The 19,110-nt window shown below is 46.3% G+C and overlaps 1 long non-coding RNA gene across 1 annotated transcript in view; it reads left to right on the top strand.

Annotated features, from left to right (window-relative positions):
* The window catches only part of LOC132646787 (uncharacterized), a 39,403-nt gene extending 28,568 nt beyond the window's left edge, over positions 1–10,835 (top strand). Inside the window, exon 3 of the long non-coding RNA XR_009585040.1 lies at positions 10,562–10,835. This is a non-coding gene — a long non-coding RNA (uncharacterized LOC132646787). The remainder of the gene's footprint in view (positions 1–10,561) is intronic.
* The last annotated feature ends 8,275 nt before the right edge of the window (positions 10,836–19,110 follow it).

The following is a 19,110-nucleotide window of genomic DNA, read 5'->3' as shown; positions in this document are numbered from 1 at the left end:
AACAAAATGAACGCAGAAAGTCCTGTGCACTCCCAAGCACCAGGATAGCTCTGCTCATCCAAGGAAAACAGTCTTAAGCATCAATGGACCGTGCTTCAAATGTGCCACTTCCCCATGCAATGTTCAGAAATGCATCCCCCTGTGGAAAGTCGCTCTAGAGAGCTCTAACTTGGTGATCGCTCAAATCACCTGATGTTCTGACTTGACTAGGTCTCACTTATGAAAGAGGTCCCTGAGGTATCTCTAGAAGGGTATTGTTCATTCCTGTGTGACCACAGAGAGACACATGGGCATCAACACATCACCAGTGGTGGGTATGCAAATGAGAGGGACAACTATGAAAACAGCTCTATCCGGCATTGCCACTACCTTGCCTTGTCTAAAATTCATAGAAATATTAATCCTCCCGATGCTTAGGAATGCATGCAGGGTAACAATCCCAAGGAAGCTAGTAATTATCCCTTGTTAGCTAGATCAACTAGCGGCAGTCTTTCACTGCAGGGACAGAAAAATATTGTGACGTGCTCTGTTAAGCAAAACGGGATGGCAGAATGAATTAGGACGTTTAGACTAACAATAATATCGGCATACGAATCTAGCTCCTTTCTACAGATAATTGATAACATTGACAGAAAATAGACAGAGAGTTAATAGAGTGCATTATGAATGGTTGATTGAGACACGGAGGACAGAATTTCTCTCCTTTGCCATGTTGTTATCACTAATATTTATTAGACACCCACTGTGTCTGGAATGACTCTTATCAGAGACTGGGATAATAATAACGAATTACTACCTGCCAACCACGTGCACAATAACTGCATTATGTGTCCAGGCAGCTCTCTTATTAAGACTTGGGAATCTATTAAAAGTCTCATTTTGAAACAATAAAGCAGGAGGAAGAATTTATGAATTGTGGATCTTCAGTATTAACCCAACAACAGCCTTAGAGAGGGAAAGAATTCTTCAGAGAAAAAATTAATTCCTGCCAAGGAAAATGTAGGAACATAAGTTAGTGGCACCACCAGATGCCTCCCACTGTGCTGGAAGAAGTGAGGCACACGCTAATTTCACAGGGAAACAAATTCCAGGCTAGCCTGTGACTCAGGCAGAGTCCAGAAGCCTTCTCTGCCAAGTTCTCAGTCACACGTGTAACTAACAGCAATGTCCCCACACATCCAAGACCCACTCTGATCTTTGGATCTGTTAAGCATTGCATTTGTCACTGCCGCAGAAGTATCCAGACATAGCTCACCTGCTCCGGTCACTAGTTTAATCTGCATAGTGGAAGGAAATGTTGTTTGTAAGGTTGACTGTACTAAAGCCTCACGATTGTGTTATCTACCACTAAGTGGTGTGATCTACTGATTCTTCCCAGTAAGAGTTGAAGAAAACACTTATCAAAGGAATGCCATGGATGTGATATTTTGGCAACGTCTGGGCTTAGGCCTGAAGAGACCTTGTAGCTTCCAGTCCTACATCAGGTAAGGAAGCCCAGGCTAGCCATCTTGAAGATCAGAGCACTCACCCACAGAGGAGAGCTACCAACCAACCACCAATCAAATGAGGACCACAGAATTGCCAGAATGTACACAGCCGTTCCTTGATACAGATTTATATTGGACTATCTAGTTCCTGTCATGCTGCCAGATGACAGTTGCTGCCCAAGCGACCCCAGAGAGCAACCAAGCAGAAGAGCCACCCCATTGAGTCCAGCATAAGACGGTGACCTAAGAATCATGAACAAATAAAATCCACTAAGATTCTGAACAACTCAGGTTGGAGACATTTGTTCCACAGCAGTGGGTGGGTGAAGACCAACCACGGATGCTTTACATTTGACACAAGTGCTTTAGAAAAGCCGCTCTGTTCTAACCCCTTGAACAACAGCCTCCAGGATGGTGTTAACTTGTGAAGCTAAGGTGTTTCTTCTTGTTTCCTCCCCATCGCCTCTCAAAGCAATTCACACTGAGACTGGGCTGTTTAACCTTCCTTTCCCAAAGGAATAATAAAGACTGTGGGTTTCGAAGTGCTCGTTCTATAATTGGCTGGCAGCAGGCTGACAGTGTGTGGAGATGGAAGAAGCCCCAGGTGTTCTCCTCTGTCCAGATGAGCTTGTGCCCACTCCGCCCAGCTGCAGTACCATTGCCAAGGCCCTGAAGCCTTCTGAAAAGCCACTGTGACAGGGACCATTGGACACGGTTAGGGATCTCCAGAGAAATGAAACCAACAGAAGCTGATAGCCAGAAGGGGCTGGGTCGGAATCCGCTAAGTATGTCAAAATATGCAAATGCTGAAGTCCCTTATATCTGATGATATAGTTTTCCATAGAACATACGCACGTCCTCCTATACTCATTAGGTCATCTCTACCTTACCTACAATACCTACTACAAGGTAAAAGCTATGCAAAAGGTTGTTGTGGCATAATATTAGGAAATAATGACAAAGAGGAAAATCTACATGTTCCTAGAGCACCATTTTCTGCTGAACATTTTTGATCTATGGTTAGTTGAATCTCGGTGTGGAGCCTGTGGCACAGATACTCTGCAAGGCAGCCTGGAAGGATGGAGACACAGGCATGGCCTTAATTTCAAGTTCAAAGGTAGTCTGTGTACAGAATCTTTTCTTGTGAAGTCTGCCTTCTTCCATCAAGGCTTTCACCTGGTTGGATGAGGCACACCCATGTCATAGACCCTTGTCCACTTTCCCCAGTGGTTATTATCTTACGTGCTAATCTCATGTAAGAAAGAGCTTCAGAGGGGTTGTGAGTGTAACTCAATTGGCAGAGTTCTTACCTAGCATGCACAAAGCACTGGGTTGGATTGTAAGACTGTATAAATTAAGCTTAGTGGCACATACCTGTAATGCCGGCACCCAGGAGATAAAGAAAGAAAAAGCAGACATTTAAGGACATTCTCAGCAACATAGCAAGTTCAAGGTGAGGCTGGGCTACATCAGACCCTGTCTCAAAAAGCCAAACAAGCAACAAGAAAAGAAAGAAAAGAAATGGTTTCACAGAGATGCCTAGAATAGCATGTGACCTAATTTCTACACAGTGTGGCTTAGGAAAGTTGACCTGTAAAATTAACCACAGGAAGCGCTGAGTTGATTTGTGTTCGCTAAAGGACAGCCTGCAGTCCTAGGTGCGTGGTAGGCACCTTACTTAGCGATGAGCTCTTTACAGAGGAAATCAACTGATGATGAAGTCATCAGAATGGGTTCCAATTAATAAAATCTGGGCCAAGAGACAGACATGGGCACACATACGAAGACACAGAGAAGACAGCCATGTACTTAGAACAATGCATCTACACACCAAGGATAGCCAAGGACCCCAGGAAACACCAGTTGCAGCAGGGGGCTGTCAACAGTGTGGACTGGCCACACCTTAATTTGGGACTCTTCACCACTAGAACTATGGGATGTTAACTTTAGAGCATGCAGTCCAATTGGAGGCACTTTGTCATGCTTGCCCTAGCAGAAAGCAGATAGACAGCTGAAAGCCTTGCTTCCAGGACTGAGAAACATCATTACTTGGCTTTCTGCAAGAGTGGAGGGGGGTAGTGAGAAAAGCTCTGGATGGGTCTTCTTTCTTGAACCCATGGCTCTGACCTTTAACAAGCTCCAGGAGATCTGAAAGAATTGGGCAAGTTTCTGTGTCATCAGAAAGCAAGGGTGGTCCCTAAATTTCTGGGTCCAGACCCAGGGTGAGAGTATGGGGGTTCTTGGCTGTGAGATGGAGGTAGAGACTTTAGCCAAAGAATCTGCAAAAAGCACTGAGCCATGCTGTGTCCAGCCTGTGGCTGCTGGTCCTGTAGCTCTCCCCATGGTGGACAGATGGGAAGGCAATGCCATACATTTTGTTGTACTGAGATCCCAAGAGCATAAGCTCCATAGCCAAACAGACCTGTGGCTGTCCTGGATCAAGCTGACAGTTCATAATAATGACTTTGTTTTAATGTGTGTGTGTGTGAGAGAGAGAGTGTGTGTGTATGTGTGCTTGTGCGCTCATATATCTGTCTGCATGTCTGCCTACCTGCCTGTGTGTGTCTGTGTGTGTCCATCAGAAAGCTTGTGGAAGTCAGTTCTCTGTAGGTTCTTGGGATTGAACTCAGGCTGTCTGGCATTGTGACCAGTGCCTTTACAGGCTGAGACAGCTCACTAGCCACAGCTTTTCATCTAGTGCTGTACTAGCAACTTTTCCTGTTGCTGTGACAAAATAATCTGACAAAAACAATTTAAGAAAGGATGTTGAGAGATTACCTTGTGTCTGTATGGAAACTTCACCTGTCAATAATAAATCTGATGGCCTATTGCTGAAGCAGGAAATAGGAGGTGGGACATCCGGCAGTCAAAAAGGATTCTGGGCTAGAGCCAGGGGGGAAGATTCAGAAGGCAAAGTATGAGGACGGTGGACGCATGGTACCTGAGCTGAGATAACCAGCCACGTGACAAAATGTAAATTAAAATAAATGGGTTACTTTAAGTTATGAACTAGTCAAAGAAGAGCCTAGATATATGACCTAGGTATTTGTGAATAATATTTTGAGTCTCATGAGTCAATATTTCCAGGAAGCTATGGGGGTGGGAGGAAAAACACTGAGCTTTACCACAACCTAAGGAAAAACGTGTTTGCTTTGGCTCACTGTATAATGGTACAGTCTGCCAAAGGTAGGGGAGGCATGGCAGGAGCTTAAGGTGGCAGAGAGGAGCCAGAGAGAGGTGAGTGCTGGTACACAGCCAACTTTCTCCCTTTTACTCATCTAGGCCCCTAGTGAAGAGATGACACTGCCCTGGCTTCACTGATAGGATAATCGAGAAACTCCCTCATAGATGTGACCAGAGGTATGTCTCCTAGGTGATTCTGGATCCTGTCAGGTCAGCATTAACCATCACAAATAATAAGTACTTGAGGTACATAATCTCCTCGCCTTATTCTAGCAACTCATGTCACAGATGAGGCCAGCGGCTCAGAGAGGTAGGCCAATCTCCACAGGATCAGAGAGCCAGCCGTATTTCTAACATAGACAGGCTGACCACCAGGCCTGCTATAAGCATGCCAGGTCACAGAAACACAGAATAAAACTCTGCTTTTGCCCAAGCCAAATAGCAGGCCAAAGGCAACCACTCTGAAGAAAGTTAGTGCAAGTACCAAAACCAGCAGATGGTCACCCACGTGGAGGTAATTATGACTGACACTGCCCCCTCCTTTGACAATGTGAAGCATCCTCGTTTGCCCCCAGCATTAGCTACTGGAGACTCCACTTTTCTTTCTTTCTTTCTTTTTTTTTTTTTTTTAAGATTTATTTATTGTGTATATAATGTTCTGACTCCATGGACACATGCACCAGAAGAACTCAGGACCTTTGGAAGAGCAGCCAGTGCTCTCCACCACTGAGACATCTCTCCTGCCTTTTTTTTTTTTTTTTTTTTTTTAGACAGAGTTTCTCTATGTACCCTTGGCTGTCCTGGAACTCACTCTGTAAACCAGGCTGGCCTCAAACTCAGAGGTCCGCCTGCCGCTGCTTTCCGAGTGCTGGGATTTTAGACGTGTGCCACCACCATTTTTAATGAGTTAGTATTTTGCTCTCCAAACATGCCAGCAGATGACTGCACTTTGTGGGGGGAGTGCCACAATCACTAAAAGCGATTGGGAAACTAAAGGAAGTTGGGCTGTTGCTTAAAATGTAAGAAGGCAGTAGATGTGGGCTGTAGCTAATCACAACCCTAGGCAAAAAAGCGATTAATTCAGGCTGGGATCCGAGAACTCTGGAGATGGAGGCGGAAGAACCAGGAGTTCTTCTTGGCTACACAGTGAGTTCAAGGGCAGCCTGGGCTACTTGAGACCCCGTCTCATACCAACAATGAAAAGCATGCTTGTAACTACCCATAGGCCAGAAAACAAACGGGACTAAAAACGGCTGTTTCTGGACCAGCACTGGGTGTGATTTTCAAGACAGAAAGAGTAACGCCAGAAGCCTCGGCTTGCAAGCAGAGAATTGCTGCTTCAGTAGAGTGCCCCATGCCTCAGTGGTCCTTTCAGCTGCCTCATCACTGCTGAGGGAGGCCAGGAGGGTGTGGGTTGGGTATCGAATGGGTACCGAATGACTGGGATCAGAGGGGTGGAAGTTGAGTATCAGTGTATCACTGGGATGTCTTTGAAAGACAGACTGGGGAATGACCATGTGAGGAAGCCTTTGTGGCAATCCCAAAGTCCCCCCAGGTGTAGGTAGGTATGGCGGAGGGAAGAGGGACCTGAGGGGGCGTGAGTGTGTTCAGGGGTTCCTGCCCACACCCTCTCAGATGGGCCCTGTAGTAGTTTTCTACTTGGTAGTTTTATACTATGAAAAAGGTCCCGTAACTCATGTTTAATTTCCCTTGGGGAGAAAGCTTTGAAATAACCATCAAATCTCCTTTCCCCTCTTTTTGCTACTCTAAGCAAACTGGGAAATATTTTCCCCTGAGGGACAATAGTCCAGTCATTCATGCAATAACCATTTTAATGCTATTTGCTTCTTTTCTTAAAAAAAAAAAAAAATTCTAAGACTGCTTGCATTGAACTCTTCTCAGGGTATATTTCTATTTTTTTTATGAGTAGGCGTTCAGGTTTTGTGGGAGGGGGGTCTAGTGTTTGCTTTTGTTTTCCTTTTAGAAACGCAACTGTGTTGCCAAGGACAGATGTGAATGGCTCGTTGATTAAATTAGCTGCCATTTATACACAATGACAAGTTATCTGGCACTCCCATTCCATTCGCACACAACCACGAGGGGTATTATGCCCATTGTGTAGATGGAAAAATCAGCCTCAGAAGAACTTTTGCTACGCACCACAAATAGACTTGAACTCAAATCACCTGATGCAAATAAAAATACTTGGCATTGCTTTCATTCACTTCCCCCTAACAGGGCTGCCTTGCCTGGCCTCAGTGGAGGGGTACAAGCTCAATTCTGGTGTGACTGATGTGCTAGGGTGGGTTGGTGGTGAGGCTCTCCTTTTCTGAGGAATAGGAGAGTGGGGGTGAGGGAGAGATAGAAGAGGAGAAAGGGGACTACGAGTGGAATATATAAGTTAAAAATAAAGTTAAAGAAAAGAAAATAGTTGGTATTGACTTTTCTGAGCACTGTATGCAGTCAGCGCCCCTGAGCTGGGTTATGAGCTACCTTGTCTTACAGATACAGTCGAGGGGTAGAACTGGGATGAATGGTTAAGATTCAAATCCAGTTCTGTCTTACCAAAATGTGGCATAAAAACAGAAAACGCAGGGCTGGTGAAATGGCTCACTTGGGTACAGTGCTTGCTCTGCAAGCGTAAGGACCTGAATTCGAATCCTCAGAACTCATTCAGGATGGTTTTGGGAGTGCATCTGCAATCCTAGAGCTCCTGTGGTGAGAAGGGAAGCTGAGACAGGAGGATTTCCGAAAGCCGATTGGACCAGGGAACCACAGTGGAGAACAAGAATATACCTGGCCTCACCTGAGGTGGGAGGCCAGGGCTGACAGCGGAAGTTGTGCCCTTGACTCCACACGCCATGGTACACACATGCCTGCATTCACACAAATAGACACAGATCACATACTCAGGGTTTTTGTAATAGAAAACTAATTGCAAACAGTAAACAAAACAAGGACACAGAAAGCATGTCACTAGACCTCATTTGACTATAGCACAGTGGATCTCAGCCTGTGGGTCTTGATCCCTTTGGAGGCCACATATCAGATATTTACATTACAATTCATAACAGTAGCAAAATTATAGTTATGAATTAGCAACAAAATGTATGGTTGGGGGTCGCCACCCCCTGAGGAATTGTATTAAAGGGCCACAGCATTAGGAAGGTTGACAACCACTGCTCAATCATCTCAGAGGTGGTAGAGATGAAAAGTAAGGGCTGGGTCACCGTCCTGGCATAGACAGCAGTCAGCTCAGAGCCCTAGCACTTTTGCTGAGAAGCACTCTCTGCCAAGCCAGTGAGTGGATGAACTCGACTGAGGCCTTCCTTGGTCATCATCAGAAACACCAAGGGAGCCTGGACACAAGCCCAGATAACAAGGAGAAGGCATCCAAGTCACACAGCGCCAGCCTCTTCCACTGAGCAGTAGGGGACATCTCCCTGTTCCCCAAGTTGGCTCAAGCAGAAGGGAACATGTGGTAAGCATCCAGGTCCCAGCAGGTGCAGTCACCCGCCGTAGTCACCGACCAGTACCTGGGCTGTGCCCAGCCCTTGCTCACAGGGTGTGGCTGGATATGGATACAGGGGAGGCAGTTGGTACCCAGCCCATTCTTCCTTAGCAACTGAGAACAGCCCTGTAACCACGCTTCAGCACACCGCTCGAAGTGACAAAAGTCTCACTTACAAGTTAATCAAAATCCTGTTGGTGAATGAGAGGGGGGAGGAAGAGAACCTGTTAATTAAAATCTTGAAAGATGGCAAGGGAAACAGCCCGTAGATGCCTTGCTCCAATGCTAATCCTATGGGAAGCACAGACATCAGGAATCCCAGGTGCTATGATTAGGCCTGAGCATGTCATGGTGACACCTGGAGTGAGAAAGACTGTGAACCTTCCCCCAGACCCCAAGGTAATGAAATAATTAACAAGAAACAGGCTTTTCCTCTCTTCCCAAGGGAGGTTAGGTTTCCAGTTATCTTAGCCCTGCTGGGTATCTCTTGAGTGTGTGACTAACATAGGAAATGGGCATGTACAGTCATTCAGTGAGTAGTCACTGAACACCTACTATGTGTCATATGCCATGGAAGATGCTGTGGACACAGAGGAAGAAAGATTCATTGGCTTACCTTCTATAATGGGAAAAACAATGAGCATGACATGGGTAATTTAGGGCTGATGGGAGGAAAAAGCCAGCGGGACAATGGAGACTGAAGGCGGGTGAGGACTCCGTCATACCTGTGGTGGGGACAGGTCCTGACGTAGGTGTCTTTGTCCATTTTGTTATAACAGTACCACAGACCGGCTGAGCTATAAAGAACAGAGGCATATTTGGATCCCCATTCTGGAGCCTGAAAAATGTGACCTCACCTGGCAGGGGACACCCTGGTTGCAGGTGTGGAATCCCTGCTGATCCCAAGGTGGGGCAGCATACCCAATGGCAAGACAAACATCCCTGCTCAGGTCTTGTCTCTGTTTCTTAAAAAGCCACAGACCCGTTGCATTAGGGCCTCCCCTCCCCCACCCTGATATCCTTAATGAACCTTACTTATTTCCCAAAAGTACTACCTCCAAATACCACAGTCAAATTAATTTTCCACTTACCTAATGTTTTGCAGCAGGAATTAAATTTCATATGAGTTCTGGTGGGGCCATTCAAGCAACAGCAGAAGAGTCACTTGAAGGGATACTCGGCTCACAAGTAAAGGCAACTGAATAAGCATTTCAGGCAGAGGAGAGGTAATGTAAAGGCCCTGAGGCTAGGTCTTTATTGTTGTGGAGAAGTAGACAGGGACAAACCATTTATAAGCTTCTTGGAAACCAGAAGATGCCAGGGTGTGATTAAGAGTGATTGGGAAGATATTTGAACACAGTTGCATACAGTCCGTTCTCTCTCTCTCCATATCTCTCTCTCTCTCTCTCTCTCTCTCTCTCTCTCTCTCTCTCTCTGTGTGTGTGTGTGTGTGTGTGTGTGTGTGTGTGTGTGTGTGTAGAGCACTTGCCTATGCAGACCAGAGGACAACACTCCTCCAGTGTCACTCCTCTGGGCTTGTCCACCTCATTTTTTTTTCCTTTCTTCAAACTGGGTCTCTTACTGACCTAGAGGCTAGGCTGGCTGGCATAGCTCCCTAAAGATTCACTTGTCTCCACCTCCCCAGTGCTGGGATTACAAATGGGTGCCACGCTGGCTTTTTTTTTTTTTTAAATATGAGTTCTGAGGATCAAACTTGGGTCCTCAGTGCTTGAGTGACAAGTGCTTTACAGATTGAGCCATCTTCCCCAGCTCTCTAACTTCAATGTCTAAAAGAATCAACTGGCAGCAATGTGGAGAATGCCTATGGGGGACAGAGCAGAGGCCAAAATATTCAGTGTGACTAACAGGTCACATGAGATGACACTGTGTTTGTGATGGCCTTCCTGACACTTCTAATAAACATTAGCTGCATGCATAGATGAACTTTTCAGGATGGGCTTCTATATCAGTCAGCAGAGTTCTCTCGTTTCAGGATGTCTAAGGAGTTAAGGTAGTGTTTTGGAAAAAGCTGATGTAGTACCATTTCATCCTCCCTAGGGCTGTGGAGTGGACTTGGCACAAGCAAGAGTTGGCCATAAAGGGTTACAGAAACTGGCTGAGCAGGAAAACATTTTGCTAATACCCAGGGTGCCCAGTAGCTGCATAACTGTGTCCTTGAAATGTCAAAGACATGCTTGCTCGCTTGCCTGCTGACGTCCAAGTGTAGAGCTACCGTTCACAGACGTCCTTCAAGGACACTGTGGTTACAGGAAGATGGGTGACGGTCCTGATGGTGATGGGGGAGCATTCTCTGTGTCTAGTTTTTGAGTTTTTGCTGACTGTAGCCACGTAGCATAGTGGAACCTTTTTTTTTTTTTAGGCTTTTGGCCAACAATGTAGAACATGCCGGAACTTGATTTACCTTCTCCTTGGATATGAAGTGTCCACTTCGGGTCTGCTTCTCTGCAGAGTGGCCTGCTGCACACGGGTTGATGCTCCAGGATAAAAATGGAATCTTTCCCAACGAGACTCTCACTGAGCAGGAAAATGGCACTGCTTCCTAACAGCGAGGAAATCCACATTTCAGTTGGGAGGAAGTGGTCCGGAAACTCTTGAGTAGTAGGGCACTGGCCTGAGTGGGTATACTGCTGAACCATGAGCCTCTATCACTTATCTTGGCAGATAGGAAATTGGAATTTGGGGGGGAACTTTTCCATCACTCCCTTGGATCCAATAACATGCCTGCTCCTTGCTAAGCCCCTCCATACTCGGCACTCTGCTAAGCAGGCTGCTAAGGACCTCAGGACTGAAACTCTGGGTGCTGTCGACTGTCCCCACTGGAAGCAGTTGTTGATGGCTCCAGATCACCACTCACTTTCTGTACTTTCCCGCCCTCCCCAGGGACACTTCAGTAAACCCAAACAGTGTAACCTGTGCACTTTGCTTCATTGCCTGCTGTGAACTGAGTATCTGTATGCTGTCCTCATTTTATGTTGAAACCCTCATGTGCTCGTTTGGGTTTTGGTCAACTTGACACAAGCTAGGATAATCTGGAAGAGGGAACCTCCAGTTGAGAAAACACATCCATCAGACAGGCTTGTAGGCAAGCCTGTGGGGGAATTTGCACAGTTAACGGTTGATGTGGGAGAGTCTGGTGACTATGGGGCTGGGTCACCCCTGCTCGGGTGGTCCAGGATTGTATAAAAAAAGTAAACAAAGCAAGCCACGGAGATCAAGTTAGTAAGGCTTGTTCTTCCATAGGCTCTGCTTCAGTTTCTTCCTCAAGACTCCTGTCTTTACCTCCAGCCCTGGCATCCTTCCTGGTGGACTCAGATAGGAACATGTAGGTCAAAAGAACCCTTTCTTTCCCAGATTGCTTTGGATTGTGATGATCATTACAGTGACAGTAAGCAAACTAGGACAGCTAATCTTTAATATGTTGTCCTTAGGAGATGAGATCTGTCAGAGGTCATTAATTAGGTCATTAATTATGTTTGGTAGTACATTTAATACATCACACACACACACACACACACACACACACACACACACACAAACTAGAGTTCCTCACCCCACTTCTCTTATATGACAGAATGAGAAATCATGAGGCCAGGGACAGCCCTCACCAGATATGGGCTTTGCCTCACTCTGACTTTGGACTTTTCAGCCCCTGTATCTCTGAGAAATGAACGTCTTTTGTTTAAACTGCTCACTCTGAGGCCTGTGCCAAGAATGTGGTAGTGCAGCAGAGGAAAGACCAAAAAAGGAACACAGGCACTTACTAAATAATAATAAGGGAAGCTGAATCTCTCTGTGCCTCAGTTTCCTTTTTTGTATAATGGGGATGTCAATTCTGTTGGGGTGGAGATTCAGCGTAGAAGTTATAATGTGCATTGTAAAGCAACCTCACTCCTGCTTATTGCTACTGTCCTAGTGTGCTTTCTGCTGCTGTGATAAACTCCATGACCAAAGGCAACTATGGGAGACATGGTTTACTATTTTATCTTACAGCTTGTAGTCCATCATGAAGGAAAGTCAGGGCAGCAACTCAAAGCAGGAACTAGAGGCAGAAACTGAAGCAGAGGCCATCCACTGAGGAATGCTGCTTACTGTCTTGTTCCTCCCATGGTTTCCTCACTTTGCTTTCTTATACAACCCAGGAGCACCTTCCCTGGGGTGCTACCACTCAGAGGAGGCTGGGCCCTCCCATATCAGTCTTTAGTCAAGAAAATCGCCCCATAGACATGCCTAGAGGCAAACTTTATAGAGGCATTTTGTCAATCAAGCTTCTCTTTTCCTAAATGTCCCTAGTTTATGCCAAGTTGACGAACAAATAAACAAACAAGCTCAGCAGCATAGCTACAGTGATTAGTGAGTGGGAACCGTGGGGTTGCCCATGACACAGTATCTCAGCAGAGGCTTAAAACTTAGCATTTAAAATACAGAGATGCTTAAGAGGTGACTCGTCTCATAGTTGACATGTAGAAAATCATGTGGTAGGTTGAAGAATTCTGGGTCTCTGCTTCCATCTAGAGCTGTCTGCTCCTATCTCCTTGCTGCCGGCCTTTCTGAAATAACTAGGGGCGATCAGCAATGCCAAGCCATCAGCCTCCTGATTCTCTGCGCTGCTCCCTTTCAGAAGCAAGCACCCACAGTAGATGTCATCTGTGACTGACAGACTGACACTGCAGGAGAGCATCAACAGTCAGCTGCGAACTTGATGGGCAGTCCAACCCAGCCAACCCTCAGATGTCTTCAGCTAGCCCAGCATTCATTCACACACCAGTCAGGGGTTGGAGAAATGGCTCAATGATGGCTTAAGAAGTTTGCTGCCCAGGCCGATGACCTGAATTCAATTCCTAGGACCCACATAGTGAAGGAGAGAGCTAACCCCAAAAGCTGCTGCACATAACACTGAGGCACATTCCATGGCATGAATATGCCCCCACTACACACACACACACACACACACACACACACACACACACACACACACACTAGTAAAATGTAAAAATATTTAAAAAAAATCCCAACCAGCCTTTGAATGGCAAAAGCCAACCAGTGGTTTTAATTTTTAAGCAATCAGTTCAGAGTAGATACGCAGCCACAGATGATGCGAATTGGGTTTGAGGAAAGAGGTGAATTTTCAAGCTGTCTCAGGAAGACTGTGCAGAAGGAGCAGTTTAAGAATGGCCTGGCGCGGTGGTGACAGAGGCTCTTAGAAGAAAGCCATTACACAGGGGGAGAGGGTGGGGTGGGGATGCGTGAGTACCGGAGGCACCTGCGGAAAGATTGAGGGCTGCTGGAGGGGAGTGTGGAGGGAGTCCAAGCAAGCAAAGGCCAGAAGGCTGTCACACCAAATCACTGTGGCTTTGGGATAAGCTCTATTTGTTGTCAGGAAGCAAAACTCATTCCTGCCCTTTCAAGTGAAGGGGTTTTGTGGGAAAGAGCAGTAGGACTTACAGATGGGAAGGCAGGAGTCTGAGGAGATTAGAAGCTACAGAGAGATTGGACCTCCCAAGAGGGTGGGGTGGAAGGCTGTGTACCCCTTCACATGCACCTTGAGGGCCTCTGTCTCATGTGCGCCCCCATTGGCCGGACATCCTAACTTCCTCTCTGGTCTCACCCACCTACTTTGGGGACAGGGAATCCATAAAAAGCAAGCATGTCACTGCCCCAATTCTTCATACGTGATCTCCCCGTCTAGCCTGCTTTCCTAGACATTCACGCACTCTCTCCTCCTCATTCAGGGCTTTGTCAACTCCTAACCCAATTCCAATTCTCATTACTTATTCAGTTTTCTTCCTGTGTCTTATGGCTCCTATTACCTTTAAAAATGTCTATTTTTGTGAGGTATGGTGGCACACACCTTTAATGGAAGAACTTGGGAGACAGAGGCAAGTGGATCTCTGTGAATTTGAGGTCAGCCTGGTCTACATAGTGAGTTCCAGGACAGCCAGAGTTATGTAGAGAGATCCTACCTGAAAAATAAAAGCACGCACACACACACATTTAGAAAATGGTTAGATGGTTCGGTGGTTAACCGTGTTTGCCACCAAGAATTACAATCTGAGTTTGACACCCAGAACCTGTGTGGTAGAAGGAAAGAATAGACAAGGTGTCCTATGACCTCTACATACATGCATGTGTGTGCCCACACACATAGACACACACAATGACATACTAAAACCAAAAGAACCTTCAGGGACTAGATGGACCTGGCTTTGGTTCCTAGCACCCACAGCAGACAACTCACAACCACCTGTCTGTCACTCCAGTTCCAGGGGATCTGATGCTCTCTTCTGACTTCCACAGGCATTTGTACACATGGGGTTGCGTATAAACTCATGCAGACCCACCTGCAAATGCCTAAACATAAATAAGTAAACATTTTTATAAAGGTAAAAATGTCTATCTGTAGTTGCTCCCCTAGCTGGAAGGCTCCATGACAGCAGAGCACCTGACCAGTGCCGGGAAGAGATGCTGGCATACGCTGGGTGTACAGCACGGATGATAGAAAATAATGAGTGAACAAATACTTGAATCCCAGGCAGTAGTCCAGGGCTTAAGGTATCTTGTTACTCCTCAGCAGGAGGGATTTGTGCATCTTCGGTCTAATTCTCTTTAGTCTTTCTCTGCTTCCTGCTATTCCTAGGCATTCCCCTCACCATCAACTCCAGTGACAGGTTTCCTCTCCCAGCTTGTGCTGACTCACAGCTACTGGCTCTCTCACAGCTCACTGCATGCTGCTATTGCCTTTCTTCATGCACCTGTCCAACTTCTGTTTCCTCCTGACTCTCTCTCTCCAGCTTTCCAGGTAAAATTCCAGAGGCAGGCTCGAGTTAGATGGGCCCATTGTTGTGGGGGAAGAGAGGTTTTGACTCTTGGCTTTTGACTGTGTTCTGGGTCAGACTTCCGAGATGTCTCAATTAGTATGGCCACAGGCTATACATGTTTTATGTAACCCAGTAGAGAACTAGTATTTTGTTCCTCAGAGGTGTGTGGATGTAGCAAGGAGAGAGCACGGGCTTCTGAGCAGGGCAGTTTCTCAGCATAGCAATGTTGGAAGGTGACATAACCTTTAAGATTTGGGGCTGAAGGGGGGATTAGATCAATCAGAACAAAGAGGATATCACCTTCAGAGGGAACTCAAACTGTTTTTGGATTTTAAGTAGTAAATTTTGAGGCATGAGTGGTCCAAATAGGAATTCAGAAAAGAAGAATTGCTTTTTGAGAGAGTGGTATAATTATTGCAAGATTAGGTTGGTTGAGAAGAGCATGAACTGGCATCTCCCCACATTCTGGCTTCTTGCTCCATCACATAGTCCTTTCACACACCTCTCTTGCCATTGCTGCCTTCATCAGGAGACAAATTAGTAGATTTTTCTAATCTTAGACTTTCAGCCTCCAAAATGATGGCGTAGACCCCTTCCCTTGTAAAGTTGACAGCTCAAGTTTTTTGATATAATAAAAGAAAATAGACTAATACAGCTATCCTAGGAATGAAATGGCTTAATGATGGATGAAGATGGCATATATAAGGTCAGTAAGGAAGCCAGATAGGGAGCATTAATAATGTCAAATACCGTGTCAGGGACAGTGATGGTGAAGAGAGAGCAGAAGCGGCTTTAAACCTGAAGTTTTCTAACAGGCACACCATACTGGAATTCTTGTAGAAAGCCTGGGTCTGTGTATACCGGAAGTCACAGACACTGGTAAACCTGGGTGGTTAGACAGTACTGATCAGTGGTTCTCAATCTTCCTAACGCTGTGACCTTTTCATACAGCCGTGGTGACCCCCAACCATAAAACCATTCTTGTTGCAATATCATAACTGCAATTTTAATGTATGAATCACAATGGTATGAATCTGTTATGAATCTTAATGTAAATATCCACATTTTCCAACGGTAATTGGTGACCCCTGTAAAAAGGTCATTTGACATCCACCCAAAAGGTGTCCCAACCCACAGGTTGAGAACCTCTGGTATATAAGGGACTAAGCCAAGGGAGCTGTCTGAAAAGATCTTTGTAGAAAGGGCAGACAGAAGAAGAACTGAAGAGTGGTCTAAACTGGAGATGTTTGCACAGTGGGTGTCCTCAGTACGCTGTCACATCCAAAGCCTCTTTCACGGCACCGGGTCGGTGGAGACCCCTCGGTGACAGATCAGTGAGCATCCAGCCTGCTCCCCCACAGCCAGTAACCACACTTCGGGGATCCACAGCGTTCTAAAAATACATCTGCTAGGCTGCAGTGCCACAATTAGTGGAGCTGCTGTCCCAGGAAACTCTCCTCACCATTTTGCTTAGATCAGAGAGCGGATTAACTTTGATGTCTGTCTGCACCCTGCGCAAGACACCACTGGCGGTCTGCTCCCCGCAAGCATTCAATCTTCACATGCAGGGGAAGAAGGGGAAAGTGCCTGCCAGGAGCCCAGGCTAATTTTTTTTTAGTGATTGAGATGAAAATATGCACCCTAGGGATCCTGACATATTTGACTTGCATCCTGTTTCACGCTCTTTGCACATATACCTTCCCCCAGACCCAAACTTCCTTCGGCTTTCCCAAACATTAGCACAGCAATGGAATCCCAGGGCCCTCATTCATGCCACGTGTTAAAGGCAATTGTGTTGATTTCTGTATCTGTGGGGTTTCCTGGTGGCACGAACTGAAAAGATGAGGTTCGAGTAGAGTTTACTTGGGACACATGGACTAACCTGCTCAGTCAAACACTCTAGGATCAGACTGCAAGGGGGCACTACCAGGAGAGCTCCAGGATTATAGGGAAAGGGGACCCACAGAATAACCTCACCAGAACATCACAATGGAAGAAATCGGCATGAGAGTTAGAAGTTCATAGGTAGACAAGAATAGTGAAAATGGGCTCCCTGAGATGAGCTTCTTTTTCCTGAATGACATTGCCAGGTTAAAGGTGGTGGGTATCTAAACAAAGTGAGTGAGGAAAAGGGGAAGACCCAGGGGCCCTATAAAATAGCCAGTCATTTAGTGGACTTCGTTTAGCATATTTTCCAACCTAAGGGCTCTCCCATCCCCCAATGGCAGAAAGGTTTTACTTTCTTTCCAATGCTTGGTCTTCTTGTCTTTCTCTGATGTTCGCTTCTTTGTTCATCTCTGAGAATGAACTGTGCAATCCCCAATGACCAACATCTTTGTTATATTTCCTGGGGTCTTTCATCTGGGATTTGAACCTGGAAGTAAGGAGAACAGGGCCTCCAGGTGAACACTTTGATCTTTTATGGCCAAACAAAGAACCAGGATGAAAGCATATGCCATGACTTCTGAGCCAAGACACAGGGCATGCCAGACCCTAAGGAACCAATTGTCTTCCTGGGTGGAGGAGGGGTAGGCTTGCCCGCCTGGGAAAGACAGGTCACTTCTCTGCTCCATCTTACAAACAGCCCTGGGATTCCTGAGCTGTGAGAAGCTAACTGCCGGTGCCTAGGGTTGGGCTGTCCAGGGATAGGAAGGCTTGCTTGGCTGTTCCTGAGCTCTTCTAGAATGTAGGCAAAACCCAAAGCGGGGGGAGTGGTACCAAGTTTGCTTTGAGTTTGATGCAAAAAGCACCTGAAATTCAAGTGAGCTGGGACAGGTGTGTGTGTGAGTGTGTGTGTGTGTGTGTGTGTGTGGTGCGTTTAGCTTCTGCCTCTGTACAGAAAGCTTAGTTGCACACTTTAGCTGTTTGTTCAGAATCCACATGGCTACTGCTGGGACAGCAGGATAAATGCCCCCTTCACACACGTGCATCTGTCCCAGGCTGTGGAGGTCCCCAAGCTGATGGAAGAGCAGAAAAGAAAATGAAGTGTCAAGAGTGCTGTCTGAAGTTGGACGCAGGCAGGTTGGTGGAGAAGCCTTGAATAGACATGAAGCCCTGGGTTCCATGCCCAGCACCAGCCAGTCCATAGAACTACGGGAGACTTAAAATTGTCTTTCCAGCCTTGTGCCTCTAGCCTTAAGATGGCTAGCCCTGGAAAGCTCGTGTGAATTTGCAACAGCCCAGGGACAGGTGCTAGACAAGCTGCCAAGAACAGCTCGAGGCAAAGAAGTATGAGCCTGCTTGGGCGGGAGGTTGGAGAGAAGGGTTCCGCTGGGTCATAATGCCTGCCCTTCCACACTTTCCTCCTTGTTGTCTGTTGTTTCTGCCTCTCATGCCCTGGACACCCTACTTTTGTTTTTACTTTCCAGGCTGAGGAAAAAGAACATTCCATACCATCAAGATTATAGGTATTGTCCTTGTTTACGGAGTATAGATTTGAGAAAAGGAGGTCAAAAGAATGTTTGCTCCAGTGGCTTTTCTGAATGGTGGATATTCCACAGGCAAAATGAGATTAGGACTTCACTAAGGTTCCGGGATACTGACGAGTCACATCACCAGGAAGGAAATAATCTGAACAGACTCTCCTTCCTTTCAGTGGTCACTAATGAAGGAGAGAAATAGGTCTCCACATCCAAGTCAGTGAAGTCTCCAGATGACACTTCTGCCTCTGAAATACAAATGGAGACGGTGACTGCACGGAACGAGTGCTGTGTGAGAGCTGACGGCTGTCCTGCACTTCCTGGGGATGCACAGGCTCCTGGATTTACGGTCCCACCAAGAGTGTGGACTGAGAGGTCATCCCACAAAGAACAACAGGAGCTCTCAGGAAGGGGTGTGCAAATGAGCACTGGGACAGGATCCCTACCCCTCTGCAAACACCACGAGGACAACAGCTCTACCATCATATTCGATGCTGTCACCACCTGCACCCACACTTGCCCCGGTTCAGAGGATCACAGTTGAGCTGTTAGAAAACTTCCAGTTCCTCTCTTCATCCCAATCAACAACTATGGGGCTTTGATTAGAGCAGGCACCACAAAAACGAAAACAAAACTGCAGGTTAAATAGATAGGACAGTGGGAGAAGAAAAACG

Source organism: Meriones unguiculatus, chromosome 12 (genome assembly GCF_030254825.1).
Source record: "Meriones unguiculatus strain TT.TT164.6M chromosome 12, Bangor_MerUng_6.1, whole genome shotgun sequence".
In the NCBI taxonomy this organism is placed as follows: Eukaryota; Metazoa; Chordata; class Mammalia; order Rodentia; family Muridae; genus Meriones; species Meriones unguiculatus.
Note: the sequence above shows the minus strand (reverse complement) of the source record. Positions and strands in the feature narration are given on the sequence as shown.